This window comes from Nicotiana sylvestris, chromosome 6 (assembly GCF_000393655.2).
Source record: "Nicotiana sylvestris chromosome 6, ASM39365v2, whole genome shotgun sequence".
NCBI classification, from domain to species: domain Eukaryota; kingdom Viridiplantae; phylum Streptophyta; class Magnoliopsida; order Solanales; family Solanaceae; genus Nicotiana; species Nicotiana sylvestris.
Window position 1 is genome coordinate 164,756,741 of NC_091062.1, and position 8,347 is coordinate 164,765,087.

Below are 8,347 nucleotides of genomic sequence, written 5' to 3' on the forward strand. Positions count from 1 at the left end.
GATATTTCATAAAGGAGATTCATCAGTAGGTCCGTCTATACATCTGGATGATATTCCACAAGATAATCCATTATACGGTCATCTACAGGCATATTTGGCCTCTAAAAAGCAAAGTAATACATTTGCTTCAATCGTTAGAGAAGAGGACAATGATGATATCAAGTCCTACGAAAAACTACCAAAGAAAGAAATAATATTTCTCCTAGAAAACTCTGAGATTCAGCGAAACGATGAACCATGGAAGATATTCCAGAGATACCTGATTAATGGGTTATACTACCCAGGTGAATCATATAAAACCCGCGCTTATTATGAGACCATCCTCATTAGCACAGGTAGTGCAGAATTCCAGCACTTTTCCGGTTATAACACCAGTGAGAACGTTTATAACTTCTCAAAAATTATTATCAAGCAGATTATATCTATTGAAGAATGGGGGATATCCACAATGAAATAGAGGCAGATAAGCCTTAATAAATCACCCATGAATTTTACTTACTGGGATTATATCCAAACATTCGATAGAGTATTATATTATAGCAATGATAGATATAAACACACTTGGTTTATTAAAATATGTGCAAAGATATTTGCAGGATCTATCCCTAATTGGTTTCTGAACTGGTGGTCATATCATGACCCCACAACAAAGATCTTGCCTGAGCCATTTCTTATGTTATACAAAGAATGGACAAAAATTTCTCCGTTTTTAACTGATTTATATCATACAGATCATATTTGTTATTTAGAAAAAAATGATAAGATATACTTCTTCATTGAATTCTCTATTTCGTGCATTCATAAATGGACCCCCGAATTGGGGTTTACTGAAGAACAGATCCCTTGCTTATATAGGGTCTTTTACAATATTTTTGGGATAAGTTGATGAAGAATGATCCCAAAACAAAATAGTTATACGGTCAAGAATTATTGGATTCCATTAAAGTACAGATCCAGTTATATGCGACCACTCCCCAGAAGAAAATATTTGATGATAGCTCAGTCAAGCATATTGCTAGGTGAATCTCCATTCAAGATGGAGATAAAACTGATTTAATAAACCAATATCTGGAAGAAATGAAAAGAAATTTGCTTCAAACTTTAAGCCAATGTAAAAAATCAGACACATCAATGCAAAGTGAAACAAGCAACGATGGTGTAGAGGAAGATTCTCAACCTATGATGACATAAAGGATATTGTTTGATAAGAAAATCAAAGAAGTGGAATATTTCCTACAAACGGTGGACAAAGTAGAAGAAAGAAATAGTGGAAAACAGTGAAGCCGCCAAGGACTCCACAACAGGACCCCACTACAACAGTAGAAACATTGTATACACAGTAGATACACTGTATACATAATAAATATAATGTATAAGGGACCCGCATAAGGGACCCACTGTACTGTACATAGATTCCTTATGTTTTTTTTTTCTCTTCCTATAAGTAGGAGCCCTCTCTCATTCGAGGAGGCATCAGAAAATTCCCCTCTCCCTCTCTTGAATCTCTCTCTCTCTCTCTCTTGTAAAGTCTTTTAAGCTTCTTAGCTTCTTCATTTTGTAAATCAGTTGAAGGAATTAAAAGTTTCAAAGTTCAATTCATCATCTTCAGGGCCTTGCGTCTCCGCCATAAAGGTATTTGTTTATTTTATTTTATTGTATAGTATTTAAATTACTTTATTTCTCTCCACTGCCGTGACTATGTCCGGCTAAGCGGATTCATATCTATGTTGAAGAACTAATTTTTCTTGCATATTAACCATGAAAAATCCAGACTCTTTCAAAATATAGAGGAATTTTAATATAGTTTCTTGGCTTGGTTCCAAGATTGTGGTAAAGTTGACTCTGGTACTACTCTTATTGGCTTTGCCTTAGTGGCCACGTCTAGCCAGCTATGACATTAAAGCCTGCTGAAGTTGTCAAAAGGGCTATCCCTTTCACAGTTAGAACTTCTAGACACATGGGCTCAATAAGAGTATGTATCGGACCTAGACATGCCCCTTGCTTGGGTAAAAGGATAGATCCTTCCATACAGTCATTAAAACTATAGTAAAATTCCTGTATATTTCAAATCTTTACTGGTCGTGCGGACTACCGCCAACCTTCAAAGGTACTGCAACAGCTAGATCTAGATGGCCGTACGGACTACCGCCCGCCTACCCTAATCCTGGTGTAAGTGGTTTCTAACTGTGAAAGGGATAGCCCTTTTGAATACTTCAGCGGGCTTTAATGTCATAGCTGGCTAGACGTAGCAACTCAGGCAAAGCCAATAATAGTAGTTCCAGAGTCGACTGTACCTTAATCTTTGAACCAAGTCAAGAAACTATATAAAAATTCCTTTATATTTTGAAAGGTTTTGAGATTGATCTGATAGATTTATCTGAAAGTAGTAAAGATTTGGATAATACTTGCACCGCTTGTAAAGGTGATATTTGCACTTGTGATGATGATGAGTTTTATAAATTGCAATCACAATTTAAAGATTTGAATATAAACACTATTACATCTGACAATGTAATAGAACTTTTAAAGGAAATTACTGATAAAAAAATTTGTAAAAAAATTATAAATTTGACTGAAAGTTCTAGTTCTAGTGGTTCAAAGCTTTTTGGAAGACAAAAAAACGAATTTGAATATTTTGCGCCATATTCTTTGTCTGAAGTTAATAAACGTTTTCATAAAACAAATACGCCAAGTAGAGATACTTCGTTTGATGATTTGAAAATCGAAATTGAAAATTTGAAAAGAGTATTAAGTCTCTTAAACAAAATCAAATGATTTGTGATCACCGGATTACTCAAATTGAGAAAAATAATTATCTAACTGATTTTCCAACTTATTTTTCGGCTAATGGAATTTCCGAATTTTCAAATGAAAAGGGAAAAGAAATTTCTGATAAGAATGATCCGATTAATGAAAATTCTGATATGTTTTTAGGAATGATGCAGGTTGTTACGGCTCATAAGTGATTATGACGACCCAAAGGGGTCATCACCTGTTTTATTATCCATATGTGTCTTCAAGGACTTGAAAACCTCATTTAGAGTTACCTTGATTTGCGTGCGCAGTCCGGGCGTGTAACCGGAAAGCTTAAATATGAAATTCGTTGAAAATGCTAATTTTTGAGGTTAAAATGAATAAATTTGACTTCGGTCAATATTTTGGGTAAACGAACCCGGACACGTGATTTGACAGTCTCGGGAGGTCTGTAGGAAAATATGGGATTTGGTGTATGCCCGGAATTGAATTCCGAGGTCCCAAGTTCGAGAAACAAATTTTTGAGTAAAAATTGTTTTCTGAAATTTATAAAGAAAATTGAAATGAAAATTGTTTAGAACGTGTTGGTATCGGGCCCGCATTTTGGTTCCGGCGCTCGGTACAAGTATTATATGTAGTTTAAGATGTTTCTGTGAAGTTTGGTTGAAATTGGACGTCATTTGACGTGTTTCGACGTAAAACTCTAAATTTGAAAGTTTATGAAATTTGAAGAAAAACTAGTGATTTTGAGGCTTGATTCATTGTTTTTGATGTTATTTTGGCGATTTGATCGCACGGTTGAGTTCGTAAGATGTTTTTGAGTTAGAGTGCATGTTTGGTTAGGAGCCCCGAGGGCTCGGGTGTGATTCGGATGTGTCTCGGGATGGTTTTAGCATTAAAAAAAGTTGCAGAAAGTAGCAGTTCTGGTGTTCTGATATTTAATTCTATGCGATTGCATAGGCAGCATCGTGATCGCATAGTGTAAGCTTCCAGGTGCCCAATTTTGTTCTATGCGATTGCATAGATTTATCCGCGATCACGTAGCTTAGCCACAATTCATTCAATGCGATTGCATCCTTCTTCCGCGATCGCAGTTCATAAAACCAAACCTGAAAGTGCGAAGTCCTTTCTTCTATGCGATCACAAAGCTTGGTTCGCGATAACAGAGACCAACCTTCCCTTCCCCTATGCGATCTCCTGACTCTCTTCGCGATCGCATAGGGCAATTTTGCCCAGTTATAAATTTTAATTGCAGAACAGTGTAGTTGCGGGATTTTCATAAAAACACACGAACTCTTTCTTTTCCAAGGTCCTTAGGCGTCCATTGAAGCTCTCTTTCACCAATACTTCTTAGGTTAGTAAATTTCAACTCGTTTTCTTCATTTTCCATCAATATCTATTAAATTCCTAAGCCTAAAACATGTAATTTAGAGTAGAAATTAGGGGATTTGGGTAGAGTTAGGTTTTTGGGAATTTTGTGTGATTCAACCTCAATTTGGGGCCGAATCTTAAAATAAATTATATATTTGAACTCGTGGGGTTATGGGTAATCGGGTTTTGGTCTGAACCTCGTCTTTGGACCATGTGGGGCTGGGGTCGAATTTTGGTATTTTTGGAAGAATGCTAGGAACTTCATATCTAAGCTATGAGATTTTGTTATCGAGTCTTTATTGATATTATTGAATTAATTATGCCTAGATATCGTTGTTTAGGAGTCGGATTATAAAGGAAAGGCGGTATTTGAGGGTTGATTGCTATTCTTTAGACCAAGGTAAGTGTTTGTTCTAACTTTGGCTTGAGGAAATAGGATTAGAGTGTTGTTTGCTATTAGCTAATTCTTGAGTACGGTGTATAGGCATGGTGACGAGTATCTATGCACCGGAGTCTAGCATGACCGTGAGTCTTGTTTGTGTTTGTTCGGATTTTTTGATACCTCTTCCTTGTTAAATTAATAAATTTTATATAATGTGAAGAGTTTGAGGAAAAATTATGATTTGTACATTCTTGGAGCGTTGGCTCGAACGAGAATATGATAATTGAGCAAGAAGTGATCAAAAGAAAAAGTGATGTAAGTATTCCCTTGCCGGGACGTGTAGTTTATTATAGTTGTTGCTCCCTTGCCGGGATTTAAGTATTATATTTGTCCTCCCTTGTGGGGATGTTTAATATTGTTTGTTTATCCCCTCGCCCCATTTGGTTCTGATTGTTGATTGGGTGAGGAAGAGCGATTATGCATGAAGGGTCATTTTGTGCCACGTTTTGAACATTTATGCACGAAGGGTCATTCCATGCCATGTTTGAATATTTATGCACGAAGGGTCATAGCATACCATGTTTTGAATATTTATGCACGAAGGGTCATTATGTGCCTTGATATGAGAGTTTATGAGAATAAAAACACGAAGGGTGATGTCATGCATTTGTTGCTTTCTAATTCTTTGTTGATATCCGAGTTATTTTGTTTTTTTTTCATTACTTGTTGTTATTTGATTTACTTCGAGGTTATAGCTTCCCTTACCCTAATTATCTTGTGATTGTTGTTTGGGTGAGGAAGAGCGTAAAGCACGAAGGGTGATGCCGTGTATTGTTTTGGTGAGGACGAGAGTAAATGCACGAAGGGTGATGCCATGTTATTTTTTTGACTTTTGTTTCTTGTTGATATACTGACTTGTTGTTTTTTTCTGTTATTGAGGATTTCTATTTGAACTGTTAACTCCCCACAGCAAGTTTTCCCCTCCCACATTGACTGATTATTTCTGTATCATTTTCCGCTGCATGTGTATATATATATATATGAACTGTACATGTTTATTTGGAGTCTGGTCCTAGCCTCGTCACTACTTCGCCGAGGTTAGGCTGGGCACTTACCAGCACATGGGGTCGGTTGTGCTGATGCTACACTTTTTGCATCTTTTTGCACAGATCCAGGAGCAGCTTTTGGACCTCAGCGGTAGGATTTGATCGGGAGCTGACTTCAGTCCAGGGACTTTCGAGGTAGCCTAGCTGACGTCCGCATGACGGAGTCCCTTCCTATTTTACTTGGATTGTTTCCCTTTTGTATCAGAACAAAGCATTGTATCTTTTATTCAAACCTTATTTGTAGTACTCTCTAGTAGTTCGTGAGTTAGTGACACCAGACTCTGGGTAAAGACGTATTTAGACTTCCGCATTTAATTTCAGTTATCTAAGTTTAAAGACTTCCGCTTTTATTTAATTGTCTCGTTTTGTTTATAATGTTGCGAATGTTATCAGAAATGTTTTAATACTTGGCTGGCCTAGCTCCAATAGTAGGCGCCATCACGACTCCCGATGGTAGGAAATCTGGGTCGTGACAAGTTGGTATCAGAGCACTAGGTTACTTAGGTCTCACAACTCACAGACAAGCTCGGTAGAGTCTGAGGGATCGGTACGGAGACATCTGTATTTATCCCGTAGAGGCTACTGAGTTAGGAAAACTTCACATCTGTTCTTTCTTGTCGTGCGGTTCTGTTTCCCCAATACTGATTGAATTTCTACTCCGTTCTTTCGCATATGGCGAGGACACTCGCTTCCTCATCGACCGTGCAGCAGCCCGAGCCCCGAGCAGCAGCTCCTATTAGGGGCAGAGGGTGAGGCCGAGGCCGAGGTAGGGGCAGAGCTCAGCCCCGAGTAGCAGTTCCAGAGGTGGAGCCTCATGTTGATTATGATGAGGAGGTTTCAGCTCCGGTGGGCCCAGCTCAGGTCCTAGAGGGTTTCATTGCCACCCAGTTCTTCAGGATGCCCTGGTTCGATTGGTGGGCCTTATGGAGAGTGTCACCCGAACAGGTTTGCTTCCTATAGCACCAGCCACTTCTCAGGCTGGAGGAGGGGCTCACACTCCTGCTACACACACTCCGGAGCAGGTAGCTCCCCAGATTCAGACTCCAGTGGTTCAGCCAGTTGGGGTAGTTTAGCCGGGTGCCATAGCTCAGACCGGCGATGGAGCGGCTATGTCCGCCGATGCTTTGTGGAGACTGGATAGGTTCACCAAGCTCTTCACTTCTACTTTTGCCAGTGCATCTACTGAGGATCCCCAGGATTATCTAGATAGCTGCCACGAGGTTCTCAGAAACATGGGTATTGTTGAGACCAATGGGGTTGATTTTGCTACATTTCGCTTATCTGGATCCGCCAAGACTTGGTGGAGGGATTATTGATTAGCGAGACCAGCCGGATCGCCATCTTTGACTTGGGAGCAGTTTACAGTGTTGTTTCTAGAGAAATTTCTCCCCGTTACTCAGAGAGAGGCCTATCAGAGGCAGTTTGAGCGCCTCTAGCAGGGTTCCATGACTGTTACCCAGTATGAGACCAGGTTCATCGATTTAGCTCGCCATGTTCTCATCATACTTCCCACCGAGAGAGAGAGAGAGAGGGTGAGAAGGTTTATTGATGGTCTTATTCTGCCAATTCGTCTTCAGATGGCCAAGGAGGCCGGGAGCAAGATCACATTTCAGGAGGCGACGAATGTGGCCTGCAGAGTTGAGATGGTTATGTCACAAGGAGGTGGTCATGGATCGGATAAGAGGCCCCATCATTCAGGCAGATTCAGTGGTACCTCGTCTGGAGGTAGAGATTCGTATGGTAGAGGCCATTCTCCTAGGCCCTTTCAGTCAGATCTCCAGGTCTCTCATGGTACTCCAGGTGGTAGTGGTTCTTAACCATATTTTTCGGAGCAGCAGTCCTTCAGTGCACCACTAGCTCCCATCAGTGCACCACCACTTTAGAGCTTCTGGGTAGGACATTCAGGTCGACAGGTCCAGCAGTCTCCGCAGCCGAGGGCTTGCTATGGTTGTGGTGACCCGAGTCACATTGTTAGATTTTACCCTCGAGCTTCGGGTAGTTCTCGGCAATAGGGTCCTCGTCCTATGATTCAGGCACCAGTTGCTCCACAGCCTGCCCAGCCAGCTAGAGGCGGGGGTAGAGGACATAGAGGTGGAGGTAGAGGTCATAGAGGTGGAGCTCAGACCGCCAGAAGTAGGGGTCAGCCAGCAACCGATCGTCCCAGGGATGTGATTCAGGGAGGTGTGGCCCAGCCTCGATATTATGCTTTGCCAGCCAGGCCAGAGGCTGAGTCATCTGATGTTGTTATTACAGGTACTATTTTGGTCTGTGATAAAGATGCTTCAGTGCTATTTGACCCTGGATCTACGTATTCATATGTGTCGTCCTATTTTGCACCCTAACTGGTTATGCCTAGTGAGGCCTTGAGTATTCATGTGTATGTATCTACACCAGTGGGTGATTCTATAGTAGTTGATCGGGTTCATCATTCCTGTGTTGTGGTGTTTAGGGGACTTGAGACCCGTGTTGATTTGTTGCTCTTAGATATGCTGGATTTCGACATTATATTAGGGATGGATTGGTTGTCCTTATATCATGCGATCTTGGATTGTCATGCCAAGACTGTGACTTTATCCTTACCGGATTTGCCTCGTTTAGAGTGGAGAGGGACTCCTGGTCATTCTACCTGCAGTGTTATTTCGTATGTGAAGGCTCGGCATATGGTCGAGAAGGGGTGTTTGGCCTACTTGGCTTATGTTCGTGATTCCAGTGCTGAGATTCTCTTTATTGATTA